This window comes from Ambystoma mexicanum, chromosome 11 (genome assembly GCF_040938575.1).
Source record: "Ambystoma mexicanum isolate Mex_15411 chromosome 11, UKY_AmexF1_1, whole genome shotgun sequence".
Lineage (NCBI taxonomy): Eukaryota > Metazoa > Chordata > Amphibia > Caudata > Ambystomatidae > Ambystoma > Ambystoma mexicanum.
Window position 1 is genome coordinate 824,138,894 of NC_090934.1, and position 20,131 is coordinate 824,159,024.

Genomic DNA, 20,131 nt, shown 5'->3' on the forward strand with positions numbered 1-20,131 from the left:
GAAGAGGGTTTGGGGATTAGCACATCTCCTATGAAAGGTACAGTCACGCCCGAGACAACTCTGAGTGCCTCCTCAAATTCTAAGAAATGCGAACTGGGGTCTTACGCCTTTTATTGCCAGTGGATCTTTGTGTTTCAGACAAATGTGCACGCCTCCCAGAGCCCCATGCAATGCACTTAGGGAAATGGGGGAAGGTGCTGTGCAACCCTCTCGCTGACAATGTCTCTCTTGTCTATAATGTATCTATGAGAGAGAGAGAAATAGGCAATGTGAGAGTGAAAAAGTAAAATGGAAATGTGTCTACTGAGACCAGTATAAGGGGAAATCCTCACAATCCAGGACCGACAGTTGATTGGGAGGGCGCTTACAGGTTTCCGACACCAGACCGGTACCTGAACTCACAAACCCAAACTGCAAAGTGATGGTCATTGCCACTAGACTGCCGACCCCCTTTCGGGGCCCCAGTATATATCCTTTAGTCACACCTAGAGTTCCCAGGACAGTGCAGCATTCAGCGATTACACGAAAATATTGACAGCGCTAGGAGGCCATGCAAATGGCAGAGGTATGCTTTACAAAGCCCACGTAGCGTGCACAAAACAGCACATCAGTCAGGCCCACTTGAAGAGATGGTAAAGAAGAAATACTTCTGCTGCATCCAGTAAAACATAGAGATTGGCCTGCTTTAAAGGTTGACCATGTCCTTCATGGGTGTCTGTCAATATGATACTTCCCTGCTGCAAAGTTTACATTCGAAACGCCAGAACAACTAGGCCCAGAGCACAAAGATGCAGTCAGGTTGAAATAACGAGATACTGAAGAGCAATTTTATATTTCAGAGTGGGAAAAGCAAATATGACCCCGACGTGATTTGAACACGAAACCTTCGGATCTGGAGTCAGACGCGCTACCATTGCGCCACGAGGTCCATGCGCACTCCACCTGGTGTGTCTGATGACAGAATAAAGGTAGGAGACGTACATGCACCTGCAGAGCCTCATTGCTTCTTTAAGTAGACTGGCTAGGATAGCTTCCTTCTGTGCATCAGTACACGCTGCAGCCAAACCCTTCCCATGAAGTCTTGATGTTTATGAATTGAATGGCAAGTTTTGAAAAACTAAAGCAAGCGAGAAGAATTGCTTGCAGTTTATTGGATTTTTTGGACGTCAGCAGACGAGACCTGCGAGAGGTAAACAGAAGTTCATAGTTGGTCATGCTGAATTTTTGAGCCAAAATGCATCGTCCCTGGGTGGGCTTGAACCACCAACCTTTCGGTTAACAGCCGAACGCACTAACCGATTGCGCCACAGAGACTCATGCAGTGCTTACACTGGGGCCTGATTGGTGTGCTGTTTGCTTATGCTTCCCAGGCAACCTGAAAATATTTCTAAAATAGCTCTATTTCCCACAGCAAATCAGGGTATCAAGCACTTCCCTACCTCCCCTAATCCACAAACACAGGGGATTTAGTAGAGGACAGAGCCCATCAACAGTGCACCAAATGTCCTCTGTGTAGGCATAACTTGCTATGAGGAGAAAGCCACAGTTGCGCACTTGTGTTAAAAGGGGACAGTAGGCTGAACCCAGAGAACACGGGAGAAATGACTCAGGTTTACTGAGTGGAACACTCTGTGTCTTTGTGCCAAAAACAGCAGCGTCTTTTCGGTTAACAGCCGAACGCGCTAACCAATTGTGCCACAGAGACTCACTGGCATGTGTGTTCTGCCTTTGGCCTGATTGCATTGCTATTTTTTTCTGATTGGCAGAAAACCTGAACTTTTTTCTGAAAAAGGCATGCCTCTCGTAGCACTGCAGTGCATTAGACTGCTCCCTTGCTTCCCTGAGTCCCCAAATACACAACCACCTTGGGCACAATAGAAGACACATTCCAGCAGATTTAGCAAGAGTGCACCAAGGTTTCTATATGTAGGTACCTTGCTGAGAAGCAAGACCTGCAGTTGCATTCTTCTGTTAAAAGAGGGCAGCAGAGTGCACCAAGAGAACTTGGGGGAAGTAGCTTATGTTAACTACTTGCCATGCTCTTTATAGATCCCTCTGTTTGACTGGGTGAATTCTAATTTCTGGGGTAGAGTAAGCAATTTTTGGATCTAGATGCTGTGCGCAACAGGAATGCTATATACTGCACTGTACTGCTACTGAAAAGTTACCAATTTTACAGGATGTTCAGGTAAGCTTTGTTTCAGAAAACAACTTGCTAGAGGCCCTAGGACAGATTACTGGGACAAAGGAAGAGGGTTTGGGGATTAGCACATCTCCTATGAAAGGTACAGTCACGCCCGAGACAACTCTGAGTGCCTCCTCAAATTCTAAGAAATGCGAACTGGGGTCCTACGCCTTTTATTGCTAGGGGATCTTTGTGTTTCAGACAAATGTGCACGCCTCCCAGAGCCCCTTGCAATGCACTTAGGGAAATGGGGGAAGGTGCTGTGAAGCCCTCTCGCTGACAATGTCTCTCTTGTCTATAATGTATCTATGAGAGAGAGAGAAATAGGCAATGCGAGAGTGAAAAAGTAAAATGGAAATGTGTCTACTGAGACCAGTATAAGGGGAAATCCTCACAATCCAGGACCGACAGTTGATTGGGAGGGCGCTTACAGGTTTCCGACACCAGACCGGTACCTGAACTCACAAACCCAAACTGCAAAGTGATGGGCATTGCCACTAGACTGCCGACCCCCTTTCGGGGCCCCAACATATATCCTTTAGTCACACCTAGAGTTCCCAGGACACTGCAGCATTCAGCGATTACACGAAAATATTGACAGCGCTAGGAGGCCATGCAAATGGCAGAGGTATGCTTTACAAAGCCCACGTAGCGTGCACAAAACAGCACATCAGTCAGGCCCACTTGAAGAGATGGTAAAGAGGAAATACTTCTGCTGCATCCAGTAAAACATAGAGATTGGCCTGCTTTAAAGGTTGACCATGTCCTTCATGGGTGTCTGTCAATATGATACTTCCCTGCTGCAAAGCTTACATTCGAAACGCCAGAACAACTAGTCCCAGAGCACAAAGATGCAGTCAGGTTGAAATAACGAGATACTGAAGAGCAATTTTGTATTTCAGAGTGGGAAAAGCAAATATGCCCCCGACGTGATTTGAACACGCAACCTTCTGATCTGGAGTCAGACGCCCTACCATTGCGCCACGAGGTCCTAGTGGCCGTCCACCTGGTGTGTCTGATGACAGAATAAAGGTAGGAGACGTACATGCACCTGCAGAGCCTCATTGCTTCTTTAAGTAGACTGGCTAGGATAGCTTCCTTCTGTGCATCAGTACACGCTGCAGCCAAACCCTTCCCATGAAGTCTTGATGTTTATGAATTGAATGGCAAGTTTTGAAAAACTAAAGCAAGCGAGAAGAATTGCTTGCAGTTTATTGGATTTTTTGGACGTCAGCAGACAAGACCTGCGAGAGGTAAACAGAAGTTCATAGTTGGTCATGCTGAATTTTTGAGCCAAAATGCATCGTCCCTGGGTGGGCTTGAACCACCAACCTTTCAGTTAACAGCCGAACTCGCTAACCGATTGCGCCACAGAGACTCATGCAGTGCTTACACTGGGGCCTGATTGGTGTGCTGTTTGCTTATGCTTCCCAGGCAACCTGAAAATATTTCTAAAATAGCTCTATTTCCCACAGCAAATCAGGGTATCAAGCACTTCCCTACCTCCCCTAATCCACAAACACAGGGGATTTAGTAGAGGACAGAGCCCATCAACAGTGCACCAAATGCCCTCTGTGTAGGCATAACTTGCTATGAGGAGAAAGCCACAGTTGCGCACTTGTGTTAAAAGGGGACAGTAGGCTGAACCCAGAGAACACGGGAGAAATGACTCAGGTTTACTGAGTGGAACACTCTGTGTCTTTGTGCCAAAAACAGCAGCGTCTTTTCGGTTAACAGCAGAACGCGCTAACCAATTGCGCCACAGAGACTCACTGGCATGTGTGTTCTGCCTTTGGCCTGATTGCATTGCTATTTTTTTCTGATTGGCAGAAAACCTGAACTTTTTTCTGAAAAGGGCATGCCTCTCTAAGCACTGCAGTGCATTAGACTGCTCCCTTGCTTCCCTGAGTCCCCAAATACACAACCACCTTGGGCACAATAGAAGACACATTCCAGCAGATTTAGCAAGAGTGCACCAAGGTTTCTATATGTAGGTACCTTGCTGAGAAGCAAGACCTGCAGTTGCATTCTTCTGTTAAAAGAGGGCAGCAGAGTGCACCAAGAGAACTTGGGGGAAGTAGCTTATGTTAACTACTTGCCATGCTCTTTATAGATCCCTCTGTTTGACTGGGTGAATTCTAATTTCTGGGGTAGAGTAAGCGATACGCGCTAACCGATTGCGCCACAGAGACTCATGCAGTGCTTACACTGGGGCCTGATTGGTGTGCTGTTTGCTTATGCTTCCCAGGCAACCTGAAAATATTTCTAAAATAGCTCTATTTCCCACAGCAAATCAGGGTATCAAGCACTTCCCTACCTCCCCTAATCCACAAACACAGGGGATTTAGTAGAGGACAGAGCCCATCAACAGTGCACCAAATGTCCTCTGTGTAGGCATAACTTGCTATGAGGAGAAAGCCACAGTTGCGCACTTGTGTTAAAAGGGGACAGTAGGCTGAACCCAGAGAACACGGGAGAAATGACTCAGGTTTACTGAGTGGAACACTCTGTGTCTTTGTGCCAAAAACAGCAGCGTCTTTTCGGTTAACAGTCGAACGCGCTAACCAATTGTGCCACAGAGACTCACTGGCATGTGTGTTCTGCCTTTGGCCTGATTGCATTGCTATTTTTTTCTGATTGGCAGAAAACCTGAACTTTTTTCTGAAAAAGGCATGCCTCTCGTAGCACTGCAGTGCATTAGACTGCTCCCTTGCTTCCCTGAGTCCCCAAATACACAACCACCTTGGGCACAATAGAAGACACATTCCAGCAGATTTAGCAAGAGTGCACCAAGGTTTCTATATGTAGGTACCTTGCTGAGAAGCAAGACCTGCAGTTGCATTCTTCTGTTAAAAGAGGGCAGCAGAGTGCACCAAGAGAACTTGGGGGAAGTAGCTTATGTTAACTACTTGCCATGCTCTTTATAGATCCCTCTGTTTGACTGGGTGAATTCTAATTTCTGGGGTAGAGTAAGCAATTTTTGGATCTAGATGCTGTGCGCAACAGGAATGCTATATACTGCACTGTACTGCTACTGAAAAGTTACCAATTTTACAGGATGTTCAGGTAAGCTTTGTTTCAGAAAACAACTTGCTAGAGGCCCTAGGACAGATTACTGGGACAAAGGAAGAGGGTTTGGGGATTAGCACATCTCCTATGAAAGGTACAGTCACGCCCGAGACAACTCTGAGTGCCTCCTCAAATTCTAAGAAATGCGAACTGGGGTCCTACGCCTTTTATTGCTAGGGGATCTTTGTGTTTCAGACAAATGTGCACGCCTCCCAGAGCCCCATGCAATGCACTTAGGGAAATGGGGGAAGGTGCTGTGAAGCCCTCTCGCTGACAATGTCTCTCTTGTCTATAATGTAACTATGAGATTGAGAGAAATAGGCAATGCGAGAGTGAAAAAGTAAAATGGAAATGTGTCTACTGAGACCAGTATAAGGGGAAATCCTCACAATCCAGGACCGACAGTTGATTGGGAGGGCGCTTACAGGTTTCCGACACCAGACCGGTACCTGAACTCACAAAACCAAACTGCAAAGTGATGGGCATTGCCACTAGACTGCCGACCCCCTTTCGGGGCCCCAACATATATCCTTTAGTCACACCTAGAGTTCCCAGGACACTGCAGCATTCAGCGATTACACGAAAATATTGACAGCGCTAGGAGGCCATGCAAATGGCAGAGGTATGCTTTACAAAGCCCACGTAGCGTGCACAAAACAGCACATCAGTCAGGCCCACTTGAAGAGATGGTAAAGAGGAAATACTTCTGCTGCATCCAGTAAAACATAGAGATTGGCCTGCTTTAAAGGTTGACCATGTCCTTCATGGGTGTCTGTCAATATGATACTTCCCTGCTGCAAAGCTTACATTCGAAACGCCAGAACAACTAGTCCCAGAGCACAAAGATGCAGTCAGGTTGAAATAACGAGATACTGAAGAGCAATTTTGTATTTCAGAGTGGGAAAAGCAAATATGCCCCCGACGTGATTTGAACACGCAACCTTCTGATCTGGAGTCAGACGCCCTACCATTGCGCCACGAGGTCCTAGTGGCAGTCCACCTGGTGTGTCTGATGACAGAATAAAGGTAGGAGACGTACATGCACCTGCAGAGCCTCATTGCTTCTTTAAGTAGACTGGCTAGGATAGCTTCCTTCTGTGCATCAGTACACGCTGCAGCCAAACCCTTCCCATGAAGTCTTGATGTTTATGAATTGAATGGCAAGTTTTGAAAAACTAAAGCAAGCGAGAAGAATTGCTTGCAGTTTATTGGATTTTTTGGACGTCAGCAGACGAGACCTGCGAGAGGTAAACAGAAGTTCATAGTTGGTCATGCTGAATTTTTGAGCCAAAATGCATCGTCCCTGGGTGGGCTTGAACCACCAACCTTTCGGTTAACAGCCGAACTCGCTAACCGATTGCGCCACAGAGACTCATGCAGTGCTTGCACTGGGGCCTGATTGGTGTGCTGTTTGCTTATGCTCCCCAGGCAACCTGAAAATATTTCTAAAATAGCTCTATTTCCCACAGCAAATCAGGGTATCAAGTACTTCCCTACCTCCCGTAATCCACAAACACAGGGGATTTAGTAGAGGACAGAGCCCATCAACAGTGCACCAAATGCCCTCTGTGTAGGCATAACTTGCTATGAGGAGAAAGCCACAGTTGCGCACTTGTGTTAAAAGGGGACAGTAGGCTGAACCCAGAGAACACGGGAGAAATGACTCAGGTTTACTGAGTGGAACACTCTGTGTCTTTGTGCCAAAAACAGCAGCGTCTTTTCGGTTAACAGCAGAACGCGCTAACCAATTGCGCCACAGAGACTCACTGGCATGTGTGTTCTGCCTTTGGCCTGATTGCATTGCTATTTTTTTCTGATTGGCAGAAAACCTGAACTTTTTTCTGAAAAAGGCATGCCTCTCTTAGCACTGCAGTGCATTAGACTGCTCCCTTGCTTCCCTGAGTCCCCAAATACACAACCACCTTGGGCACAATAGAAGACACATTCCAGCAGATTTAGCAAGAGTGCACCAAGGATTCTATATGTAGGTACCTTGCTGAGAAGCAGGACCTGCAGTTGCATTCTTCTGTTAAAAGAGGGCAGCAGAGTGCACCAAGAGAACTTGGGGGAAGTAGCTTATGTTAACTACTTGCCATGATCTTTATAGATCCCTCTGTTTGACTGGGTGAATTCTAATTTCTGGGGTAGAGTAAGCAATTTTTGGATCTAGATGCTGTGCGCAACAGGAATGCTATATACTGCACTGTACTGCTACTGAAAAGTTACCAATTTTACAGGATGTTCAGGTAAGCTTTGTTTCAGAAAACAACTTGCTAGAGGCCCTAGGACAGATTACTGGGACAAAGGAAGAGGGTTTGGGGATTAGCACATCTCCTATGAAAGGTACAGTCACGCCCGAGACAACTCTGAGTGCCTCCTCAAATTCTAAGAAATGCGAACTGGGGTCCTACGCCTTTTATTGCCAGTGGATCTTTGTGTTTCAGACAAATGTGCACGCCTCCCAGAGCCCCATGCAATGCACTTAGGGAAATGGGGGAAGGTGCTGTGCAACCCTCTCGCTGACAATGTCTCTCTTGTCTATAATGTATCTATGAGAGAGAGAGAAATAGGCAATGTGAGAGTGAAAAAGTAAAATGGAAATGTGTCTACTGAGACCAGTATAAGGGGAAATCCTCACAATCCAGGACCGACAGTTGATTGGGAGGGCGCTTACAGTTTTCTGACACCAGACCGGTACCTGAACTCACAAACCCAAACTACAAAGTGATGGGCATTGCCACTAGACTGCCGACCCCCTTTCGGGGCCCCAGCATATATCCTTTAGTCACACCTAGAGTTCCCAGGACAGTGCAGCATTCAGCGATTACACGAAAATATTGACAGCGCTAGGAGACCATGCAAATGGCAGAGGTATGCTTTACAAAGCCCACGTAGCGTGCACAAAACAGCACATCAGTCAGGCCCACTTGAAGAGATGGTAAAGAGGAAATACTTCTGCTGCATCCAGTAAAACATAGAGATTGGCCTGCTTTAAAGGTTGACCATGTCCTTCATGGGTGTCTGTCAATATGATACTTCCCTGCTGCAAAGTTTACATTCGAAACGCCAGAACAACTAGGCCCAGAGCACAAAGATGCAGTCAGGTTGAAATAACGAGATACTGAAGAGCAATTTTATATTTCAGAGTGGGAAAAGCAAATATGACCCCGACGTGATTTGAACACGAAACCTTCGGATCTGGAGTCAGACGCGCTACCATTGCGCCACGAGGTCCATGCGGCACTCCACCTGGTGTGTCTGATGACAGAATAAAGGTAGGAGACGTACATGCACCTGCAGAGCCTCATTGCTTCTTTAAGTAGACTGGCTAGGATAGCTTCCTTCTGTGCATCAGTACACGCTGCAGCCAAACCCTTCCCATGAAGTCTTGATGTTTATGAATTGAATGGCAAGTTTTGAAAAACTAAAGCAAGCGAGAAGAATTGCTTGCAGTTTATTGGATTTTTTGGACGTCAGCAGACGAGACCTGCGAGAGGTAAACAGAAGTCCATAGTTGGTCACGCTGAATTTTTGAGCCAAAATGCATCGTCCCTGGGTGGGCTTGAACCACCAACCTTTCGGTTAACAGCCTGCGCCACAGAGAGTCATGCAGTGCTTACACTGGGGCCTGATTGGGGTGCTGTTTGCTTATGCTTCCCAGGCAACCTGAAAATATTTCTAAAATAGCTCTATTTCCCACAGCAAATCAGGGTATCAAGCACTTCCCTACCTCCCCTAATCCACAAACACAGGGGATTTAGTAGAGGACAGAGCCCATCAACAGTGCACCAAATGTCCTCTGTGTAGGCATAACTTGCTATGAGGAGAAAGCCACAGTTGCGCCCTTGTGTTAAAAGGGGACAGTAGGCTGAACCCAGAGAACACGGGAGAAATGACTCAGGTTTACTGAGTGGAACACTCTGTGTCTTTGTGCCAAAAACAGCAGCGTCTTTTCGGTTAACAGCCGAACGCGCTAACCAATTGTGCCACAGAGACTCACTGGCATGTGTGTTCTGCCTTTGGCCTGATTGCATTGCTATTTTTTTCTGATTGGCAGAAAACCTGAACTTTTTTCTGAAAAAGGCATGCCTCTCTTAGCACTGCAGTGCATTAGACTGCTCCCTTGCTTCCCTGAGTCCCCAAATACACAACCACCTTGGGCACAATAGAAGACACATTCCAGCAGATTTAGCAAGAGTGCACCAAGGTTTCTATATGTAGGTACCTTGCTGAGAAGCAAGACCTGCAGTTGCATTCTTCTGTTAAAAGAGGGCAGCAGAGTGCATCAAGAGAACTTGGGGGAAGTAGCTTATGTTAACTACTTGCCATGATCTTTATAGATCCCTCTGTTTGACTGGGTGAATTCTAATTTCTGGGGTAGAGTAAGCAATTTTTGGATCTAGATGCTGTGCGCAACAGGAATGCTATATACTGCACTGTACTGCTACTGAAAAGTTACCAATTTTACAGGATGTTCAGGTAAGCTTTGTTTCAGAAAACAACTTGCTAGAGGCCCTAGGACAGATTACTGGGACAAAGGAAGAGGGTTTGGGGATTAGCACATCTCCTATGAAAGGTACAGTCACGCCCGAGACAACTCAGAGTGCCTCCACAAATTCTAAGAAATGCGAACTGGGGTCCTACGCTTTTTATTGCCAGTGGATCTTTGTGTTTCAGACAAATGTGCACGCCTCCCAGAGCCCCATGCAATGCACTTAGGGAAATGGGGGAAGGTGCTGTGCAACCCTCTCGCTGACAATGTCTCTCTTGTCTATAATGTATCTATGAGAGAGAGAGAAATAGGCAATGCGAGAGTGAAAAAGTAAAATGGAAATGTGTCTACTGAGACCAGTATAAGGGGAAATCCTCACAATCCAGGACCGACAGTTGATTGGGAGGGCGCTTACAGTTTTCTGACACCAGACCGGTACCTGAACTTACAAACCCAAACTGCAAAGTGATGGGCATTGCCACTAGACTGCCGACCACCTTTCGGGGCCCCAGCATATATCCTTTAGTCACACCTAGAGTTCCCAGGACAGTGCAGCATTCAGCGATTACACGAAAATATTGACAGTGCTAGGAGGCCATGCAAATGGCAGAGGTATGCTTTACAAAGCCCACGTAGCGTGCACAAAACAGCACATCAGTCAGGCCCACTTGAAGAGATGGTAAAGAGGAAATACTTCTGCTGCATCCAGTAAAACATAGAGATTGGCCTGCTTTAAAGGTTGACCATGTCCTTCATGGGTGTCTGTCAATATGATACTTCCCTGCTGCAAAGCTTACATTCGAAACGCCAGAACAACTAGGCCCAGAGCACAAAGATGCAGACAGGTTGAAATAACGAGATACTGAAGAGCAATTTTATATTTCAGACTGGGAAAAGCAAATATGCCCCCGACGTGATTTGAACACGAAACCTTCTGATCTGGAGTCAGACGCGCTACCATTGCGCCACGAGGTCCTTGCGGCAGTCCCCCTGGTGTGTCTGATGACAGAATAAAGGTAGGAGACGTACATGCACCTGCAGAGCCTCATTGCTTCTTTAAGTAGACTGGCTAGGATAGCTTCCTTCTGTGCATCAGTACACGCTGCAGCCAAACCCTTCCCATGAAGTCTTGATGTTTATGAATTGAATGGCAAGTTTTGAAAAACTAAAGCAAGCGAGAAGAATTGCTTGCAGTTTATTGGATTTTTTGGACGTCAGCAGACGAGACCTGCGAGAGGTAAACAGAAGTCCATAGTTGGTCACGCTGAATTTTTGAGCCAAAATGCACCGTCCCTGGGTGGGCTTGAAACACCAACCTTTCGGTTAACAGCCGAACGCGCTAACCGATTGCGCCACAGAGACTCATGACGTTCTTACACAGGGGCCTGATTGGTGTGCTGTTTGCTTATGCTTCCCAGGCAACCTGAAAATATTTCTAAAATAGCTCTATTTCCCACAGCAAATCAGGGTATCAAGCACTTCCCTACATCCCCTAATCCACAAACACAGGGGATTTAGTAGAGGACAGAGCCCATCAACAGTGCACCAAATGTCCTCTGTGTAGGCATAACTTGCTATGAGGAGAAAGCCACAGTTGCGCACTTGTGTTAAAAGGGGACAGTAGGCTGAACCCAGAGAACACGGGAGAAATGACTCAGGTTTACTGAGTGGAACACTCTGTGTCTTTGTGCCAAAAACAGCAGCGTCTTTTCGGTTAACAGCCGAACGCGCTAACCAATTGTGCCACAGAGACTCACTGGCATGTGTGTTCTGCCTTTGGCCTGATTGCATTGCTATTTTTTTCTGATTGGCAGAAAATCTGAACTTTTTTCTGAAAAAGGCATGCCTCTCGTAGCACTGCAGTGCATTAGACTGCTCCCTTGCTTCCCTGAGTCCCCAAATACACAACCACCTTGGGCACAATAGAAGACACATTCCAGCAGATTTAGCAAGAGTGCACCAAGGTTTCTATATGTAGGTACCTTGCTGAGAAGCAAGACCTGCAGTTGCATTCTTCTGTTAAAAGAGGGCAGCAGAGTGCACCAAGAGAACTTGGGGGAAGTAGCTTATGTTAACTACTTGCCATGCTCTTTATAGATCCCTCTGTTTGACTGGGTAAATTCTAATTTCTGGGGTAGAGTAAGCAATTTTTGGATCTAGATGCTGTGCGCAACAGGAATGCTATATACTGCACTGTACTGCTACTGAAAAGTTACCAATTTTACAGGATGTTCAGGTAAGCTTTGTTTCAGAAAACAACTTGCTAGAGGCCCTAGGACAGATTACTGGGACAAAGGAAGAGGGTTTGGGGATTAGCACATCTCCTATGAAAGGTACAGTCACGCCCGAGACAACTCTGAGTGCCTCCTCAAATTCTAAGAAATGCGAACTGGGGTCCTACGCCTTTTATTGCCAGTGGATCTTTGTGTTTCAGACAAATGTGCACGCCTCCCAGAGCCCCTTGCAATGCACTTAGGGAAATGGGGGAAGGTGCTGTGAAGCCATCTAGCTGACAATGTCTCTCTTGTCTATAATGTATCTATGAGAGAGAGAGAAATAGGCAATGCGAGAGTGAAAAAGTAAAATGGAAATTTGTCTACTGAGACCAGTATAAGGGGAAATCCTCACAATCCAGGACCGACAGTTGATTGGGAGGGCGCTTACAGGTTTCCGACACCAGACCGGTACCTGAACTCACAAACCCAAACTGCAAAGTGATGCCCATTGCCACTAGACTGCCGACCCCCTTTCGGGGCCCCAACATATATCCTTTAGTCACACCTAGAGTTCCCAGGACAGTGCAGCATTCAGCGATTACACGAAAATATTGACAGCGCTAGGAGGCCATGCAAATGGCAGAGGTATGCTTTACAAAGCCCACGTAGCGTGCACAAAACAGCACATCAGTCAGGCCCACTTGAAGAGATGGTAAAGAGGAAATACTTCTGCTGCATCCAGTAAAACATAGAGATTTGCCTCCTTTAAAGGTTGACCATGTCCTTCATGGGTGTCTGTCAATATGATACTTCCCTGCTGCAAAGCTTACATTCGAAACGCCAGAACAACTAGGCCCAGAGCACAAAGATGCAGTCAGGTTGAAATAACGAGATACTGAAGAGCAATTTTGTATTTCAGAGTGGGAAAAGCAAATATGCCCCCGACGTGATTTGAACACGCAACCTTCTGATCTGGAGTCATACGCCCTACCATTGCGCCACGAGGTCCTAGTGGCAGTCCACCTGGTGTGTCTGATGACAGAATAAAGGTAGGAGACGTACATGCACCTGCAGAGCCTCATTGCTTCTTTAAGTAGACTGGCAAGGATAGCTTCCTTCTGTGCATCAGTGCACGCTGCAGCCAAACCCTTCCCATGAAGTCTTGATGTTTATGAATTGAATGGCAAGTTTTGAAAAACTAAAGCAAGCGAGAAGAATTGCTTACAGTTTATTGGATTTTTTGGACGTCAGCAGACGAGACCTGCGAGAGGTAAACAGAAGTCCATAGTTGGTCACGCTGAATTTTTGAGCCAAAATGCACCGTCCCTGGGTGGGCTTGAAACACCAACCTTTCGGTTAACAGCCGAACGCGCTAACCGATTGCGCCACAGAGACTCATGCAGTTCTTACACAGGGGCCTGATTGGTGTGCTGTTTGCTTATGCTTCTGTCGGGGGAAATTCTGCCGGGGTCGGCCGGGCCGTCCGCAGACCTCCGGGCAGGGAGGCCCCAACTCCTCCCGTGTATATCTCGGGTCGAGACAGAGTATGAGGCACACACAAGGAGCAAGGCAACTTCTGCTGTTTATTATGCAAACGGCAGGGATGGGTCAAGGAGCGTACGCGTTCGTCCTGACACACACACAATCGTGGGGCTCGCAGGCCCTTTTTACTATAATATGACGCGCTACTTGCGTCACTTCAAAAAGTTAACAAAAAACTTATCGCCACTCTTAATTGGTTGCTCGAGTGGTAGGGTTAGTATAGTACACATATAGAGAATGATATTAGTGGTCAAGGTGTAGTCAGGTGGTATATCTGGGATGTCCCTATAATTAGATACATAAGAATTGTTACATGAAGACTCCTGAGGATTGGCTAATATTACTGACGTCTGAGATAAGAGCCCCATGTTCTGATTGGTGCATCCGTGAGCTCCCCAGCCTGGGACCACCGTTGTTCCCAGCTCTCGGTGTACCTGCGTTTGCAACAATGTTTCAATATGGGTACGTGCAGACAATGTGAGGATTTATTCATAGGTGGAAGACTGGCCGCTCCCCCTGTAGCAGATGTCCATTGAGCCTTTCAAGTGTATCGGCCTATGTCTCGTAGCGAGGGACCCAGACGCCTTTCTTTCTCCTGGGCTTTGGCATCTCGTCAGGTTCGGCTTGGTCACGTGAGGCGGGACCGTGTTTGAGGCAGAATTCTGCACAATTAATATTGTTTTTTCACTGTGTGTCTGGTTTAATTTGTAGGTATGACTTTAACATTGGTACGCGGATTGCGAGGTTGCAACATCGTGCCTTTGATGATGTGTTCTTGGACTGTGAGTTTGCAACATTACGACCTTGGCTGGTTGCTCCACTGGGTTCTTTCTGCAGGATCAGCAACCTGACTCGTGCTTTGCTAATGTCCACGGGAGCTCTTGATTGAGGCCTACTTTGGCCTGGTGCATAATTAGTCCGTTTGGTGCATAGGTGCTTTTAGGTTATAATAGCATATATTTCCATGACCAATATCGCGTTTCCAGTATATCTCTATGGTGGTAATGGTTTCAAGAGAAGCGTGAGCAAGCGTTATAAATGAGTTCATGATGCGTCTTGCGTTTCTGCGTTCTGAAAGCCTATATAAAAATAATAAAGATGCACGTCCGTGAATATGCCTGTCACCTACGTCAGAGCACTGAGTATGTTCTTCGTGTAGAATGGTGTGGAAATGTTCAGTGTGTATATTTGTACAGACGTGCTTCCCGTTGTCTAGGTCGTCATGGCATCTCTAACGACGTGTGGATTTTAGTCTAGCTGATCCGAACCGCAGGTGTCGGCATGGCCAGTGCGGGCTGTTGGGCAGGCAGATGGACACATCCGTATGTTTCTGTACCAGGGTATTTGGTCGTCTGGTAAATGGACAAACTCTTCTCGTGGCGGGTGCCTGGGCCGTGACCCTCTAGGCCAAGCGCGAGAGGTGAAGGACGGGAGCCGGGTTTTCCATTCTCCCACTTCAGTCCCCCCTCTGGTCGACTTGTCGACCACAAACATATCCTTCTCGTTATCTCCTCTTACTCTCCATATCTTAGTTATCCCTCCGAGGTGTCCATAATGGTTTACATGATCTTCAAATGACCAATACATATATTCACATGTTCCTCCAGGAGTACAGTATACCCATCTTCCTATGTAGCTCCTGGGGTTCCTTGGGTTCTCGATCTTCACCGATGGTGGATCCAGATGGTTGGTGATTATTTGGGTGCGCAGCTTCTCCCTCTCCTGTATTATCACTCCTGTATGCTGGCCATCATCTGCTGGCATCAAGGGGTGCATTCCCACCATTTCCAGCAACTCGTCAGCCGTGCGGGCCTTCCGGGCTTTCCAAAATCTAATTATGATCAAAGTAGCTCCAGCCAAAATAGTACACCCCACTATTATTTTCAGTCCATCTGACAGCCAAGAAGGCATCCATGACCATAATAGTGAAAACCAGCTCTTATCCTTGTTTACACCGTTACTCTCGTCCATCATTTTGGAGTGCATCTGGGCCAATTGTGAAACTGCTTCTGTCAGTGTACCATTGTCGGCGTCGTTGGCAGGTATGAACGTGCAGCAAGATTGTCCTATCTTTGCACAAACTCCTCCTTCCATCGCTGTGAGAAGGTCCAGTACATATCTGTTTTGTAGTGCTACCATCCTTACAGCTCGCAGCTCCTCTTTGATTGCGTTGAACCCATTTACTGTTGAATTGATGGTCATCATTAGTTCCCATCTGGTTATTTGCAGCCATTTTGCGTTTGCGTATGCCTGCAGTCCCGGATGTATTATTGAGGAGAAAAACATTGCTGCTCTGCTGAATAGTCTGTGTTCTGGCGGTATTGACGTTAGTTCCGTTTCCGACCTTCCCCACAGGTAATTTCCTGTCAGTGGCTCTCCTTGTCGTTTTCTCCTATTTAGGACAGTATCCTCGCTGTTGGTCTTGTTCTCTTGCTCCTTCTGGAGCGGTGCAGATCTCTTTCGTCTCTTATCCCCTTCATCCATTTTAGGAAATTTCGCCACATTGACATGCTTCTTAGGTACCACTAGTGATGGTACATTGACGTGTACCATTGTGCACACACCATTCCACAGGGGAGGCAGTGTATGATATGCCTTTTCTCCACAGGCCCAATAATGGTCCATTATTACTGCTGTTCCCGCACCCCCCTCAGGTAACTCCATCACGCTTGCACAATTGGTGTTATATCCTACGTCCACCTCTCCTTTATGCTGGTAACATACTTTGGGCGCAGTCAATTTTAATATTGTTATTGGGTCTTCATCTTCTTCAACCCACGTGAGCATTGGTACATACTTGATCCACGTCGTCCAACATCGATGATTGTGTGTCTCGATGGTTGAGATAGTTTCTTTTGTTACCATGTTGCTGCCAATTACTCCTATCTCCCAGCTGTTGTCCAGATACACCTTTCCTGTTATCGTCAGTAGCGGCCTCTCCCAGCATCCTTGTTTACCCGGAACTTCAGTGGCGTACCAATCACATGGTAGATACTGCAGTGTTACCTTCTTTGTTTCTCCTTTTGCAGGACCACTTGTTATGTACCTGAATGCTTCAGCATGTAAACTGGTCTTGTGATAGCTCAGATAGGTCTTGAGGAAGTTGTTCTCATATGGGTACGAGTCTCGCGTTTTCCATGTCATATGCACTACTGTTCCTTGAAATCTTCCTTTCGTTTGGAACAGGGCCAAATATATTATGCACTGTGCTGTTTTTTCATCTATTTCTGTGGCAACAAATGTTCGTGAAGCGCTCATGGCGTATGGTATTAATGAGCAAACGTAACAGCTATCCTCAGTTGTCTGCTTACCAATGCGGGTCATGTGCTGGTACCATATGTTGTTTGTGACTTGTGCCGAATCTTGTACATAATTATCAATACCTTTATTGTCTGAGTATGTGCTGCGTTTAATTCTATTTTGCTTGGGTGCAATGTTACTATTACCACCTGACGTAACACCTGTTGCAGCAGAGGGCAGGGGTATATTAAGTTTGGGTGCAGCAATAAAATCGATAGCATAGCTGTACTGCCAGACAGAGGCAGCCAAGAACCCGGTGATCATAAAAATCCCTATTATTTTTATTACATATGCTAATTTCACCGGCATTTTGCTCTTACCTTGCTGCAGTCCTGGCAGCTTATTCTTGCGACGTTACAGTTGCCCGCCTAAAAATTCTCAAAAGTGCTTGTTATTAAATGTTAGCTTTAAGCTCTCCCTATCAAGTGGTCATTCAGTGCCCAGGCGAAGAGCTGCTCCCACGCTACTCTAAGTGATGGGTCTCTTAAGACCGGCAAATATGGGTGGAGGTGGGGCATGTGATATTCTATGGCCAGGAGGAAGGCTGTGTAGTAGACACGTACCCTTCTCCTTTTTAAGTATGTTGGCCTCTTTATTTCGTATACGAACTGGTGTGACAATTCTTCTGGGTAGTTATCGTCTGGCAGCACCATCTACACCTGCACACTGAATTTGTTAATTATCTTTCTTAACAATGCAATATTACGCAGTTCCTGTATGTGCGAGAGAAAAAAGAGAACATTCACGTGTTTACATGTGTATTAGTGCAAACATGTCCTTCAGTTTTAGTTACAACTGTATTTTAGCAGTCAATGGGGGGGGGGGTTGTGCTCAAATGGCGGAAGTATTTTTGCTCTTTGAGCGAGTGGTCATGGGGTGGGCAGTATGGGGATCACTCCCTTCTTCGTCAGTTATTGTCTCCGAGGGAACAATTGGGTCGTTGTCTGTGGTGAAACTTTCTTCCGCTGTAGCAGATGTGGTTGCTGTTCTTCCAATTGATCTGTCGTTGGCGCTGGGGCGGGTCTGCAGTTTGTAGATTTTTACATCATGCAGGTGGTTCCAGGCACGCTTATCCTTTAGTTTTACTGCTCTTGTTGATACGTCCTCTACCAAATGGGGGCCAGTGAACCTCTGCTGGTTCCACTTCCTATTAAAATTTCGAAGTAGTACGTGGTCACCTTTGGCAAGTTGGCACAAGTTCTCCTTTCCCAATTCTGTATTTTCGTCTTTTTCTTGGTTGCTGGTAGACCCGCCCCGTGTGCGCTCGAGCTGTTGAGACACAAACACAACACTAGTAATCAAAGAAGACACATATTGATACATTTCGTCACCTAACACATTCGCAGAACTTTCTTGGTCGGTGAATGCCCTTGACGTTGGTGTTAGGGGAAGGCGCATTTGGCGTCCAGTAACCACTTCGTGTGGGGTGAGGTGGTGGTCGGACCCTGGCCTGTTTCTAAGTTCAAACAGTGCTAACGGAAGGCAATACAACCAACTTTTCTTTGTTGTTTGTTGTATTTTAGCAATTGCCTCCTTCAATAAGCCATTCAGGCGTTCACATACACCATTAGCCTGTGGGTGGTATGCACATGCAAATTTGTGTTTAATGTTCAGTAGGGATGTGATATGCTGGAACATTTGTTTGCGAAATGGGGCCCGTTGTCTGATCTTAACACCTCGCACACTCCCCACCTGGGGAAGACCTCCCTTACTATGAATTTGGCTGCTCTAAACGCATCAGGGTGTGAACAGGGCCCTGCTTCAATCCACCTAGAAAATGGGCACACTACTACAATCATATACCTATTTCCTTGACATATGTTGATCATATCAACATAGTCAATGTGAAGGTGCCGAAAAGGTCCTTCTGGCCGGGGTATGGTACCTCTTATCACTTTTAAAGTATGACCAGCCGTAAACTGTTGACATGTGAGGCAATTGCTGATAAAATTTGACACATGAGAGGTTAACTCGGGACAAAACCAATCTTCTCTAATTCGTGCTGCGATTATTTCCTTGCCTGTATGGGCAGGGTGATGTAATTGGCTCAGGGCGGTATTTAACAGTGCCAACGGTATTACAACTTTCCCAGTGCCACCCTGGCGCCATAGTGCGTCAGTTGGTGACATTGTGCATCCTCTTTTCACCCATACTTCTTTTTCGGCCATTGGTGCAGCCGCTTGTAGTTCCATAATCTGTGTGGCTGGGAGATGGGTGTACCCTTCTCTTATTAACATCTCCCTAGCTATTCCCCTCCCTCTCCCTCTCTGTGAGTCTGTGGGGTCCCATATCTCACCAAAATATGCAGCATATTTCGCATGTGCGTCTGCTGCTGCATTTCCTTTTGATACGTAGTCTTCTCCATTTGTGTGTGCGGTGCATTTTACCAGGGCTAGTTCTTGGGGGTCATTTATTACTTCAATTAGTTCTGCCAACAAGAGGGCATGTTGTACTGGGGTGCCATCAGCTCTCCTAAACCCTCTTCTTCTCCATTTTGATAGCCCTGAGTGGACAGTTGATGTAACATATGCACTGTCAGAATATATAGTCACTCTTTTATTAAAACTTTCCCTTAATGCCAATATTAGTGCAACGAGTTCCGCGGCTTGAGCAGAGTAATGCTGTGGTAATTGTACACACTTCATAGCCACACACACCGGCGCCTCCATCATTTTCACTACTGCTGCCCCAGTCCTTCTTATCCCGTCTCCTTGATCAATAGTTGATGACCCATCAATAAACAAAAGCTCACCTCCCTCTAGTGCGTTTTCTTCAACTTTCCTAGTACAAGAGTACATTTCAGTTACTTGGGTGCAGTCGTGGGCGTAATCTCCCTCTTCAATTACTTCTGCTAGGAACCTTGCAGGGTTAACCGTACTACATCTAACAATTGCTAGTTCGGCTTTAGACAAAATAATCTCATAGCCTGATGCCCTTTGTGTTGTTAGGGTGGACTTAGGTTTATTCAATATCGCAAATAATGCATGTTCCACAAATAGTGTAGTTGGACACCCCATAGTTATTGCTGATGCTTTTTCTACTGCAAAAGCAGCTGCAGCGAGACCTTGTTCACAAGAGAAGTGTCCTAACATTACAGGGTCTAAGTGACCGCTATAAAATGCTACTGGTTTATAGCCCATGCTAGTTTTTTGGGCCAACACTGCTTTCATCACTGCTGAGTCGCAATGTGAAAATATAAAGAAGCGTCGCTCATAGTCTGGGGATGCCAGTACTGGAGCAGTTGATATCGCGTCCTTTAATTCGTCAAATGCCTCCCTCATTTCCATAGTCCATCCCAACTTTTTCTCCCCTTTATTTGCTTCCTTC

The 20,131-nt window shown here is 46.3% G+C and overlaps 7 non-coding genes across 7 annotated transcripts; all 7 read right to left on the reverse strand.

Moving 5' to 3' along the window:
• Window positions 1-1,240: 1,240 nt before the first annotated feature.
• Window positions 1,241-1,314, reverse strand: TRNAN-GUU (transfer RNA asparagine (anticodon GUU)). Its single transcript has one exon. It is a non-coding gene; the product is annotated as a tRNA-Asn (tRNA).
• Window positions 1,315-3,104: 1,790 nt separating this feature from the next.
• Window positions 3,105-3,176, reverse strand: TRNAW-CCA (transfer RNA tryptophan (anticodon CCA)). Its single transcript has one exon. It is a non-coding gene; the product is annotated as a tRNA-Trp (tRNA).
• Window positions 3,177-6,167: 2,991 nt separating this feature from the next.
• Window positions 6,168-6,239, reverse strand: TRNAW-CCA (transfer RNA tryptophan (anticodon CCA)). Its single transcript has one exon. It is a non-coding gene; the product is annotated as a tRNA-Trp (tRNA).
• A 313-nt stretch (window positions 6,240-6,552) lies between these two features.
• On the reverse strand, window positions 6,553-6,626 carry TRNAN-GUU (transfer RNA asparagine (anticodon GUU)). Its single transcript has one exon. It is a non-coding gene; the product is annotated as a tRNA-Asn (tRNA).
• Window positions 6,627-10,649: 4,023 nt separating this feature from the next.
• TRNAW-CCA (transfer RNA tryptophan (anticodon CCA)) lies at window positions 10,650-10,721 on the reverse strand. The gene has a single exon. It is a non-coding gene; the product is annotated as a tRNA-Trp (tRNA).
• Window positions 10,722-11,034: 313 nt separating this feature from the next.
• On the reverse strand, window positions 11,035-11,108 carry TRNAN-GUU (transfer RNA asparagine (anticodon GUU)). The gene has a single exon. It is a non-coding gene; the product is annotated as a tRNA-Asn (tRNA).
• A 2,175-nt stretch (window positions 11,109-13,283) lies between these two features.
• TRNAN-GUU (transfer RNA asparagine (anticodon GUU)) lies at window positions 13,284-13,357 on the reverse strand. The gene has a single exon. It is a non-coding gene; the product is annotated as a tRNA-Asn (tRNA).
• Between the last annotated feature and the right edge of the window lie 6,774 nt (window positions 13,358-20,131).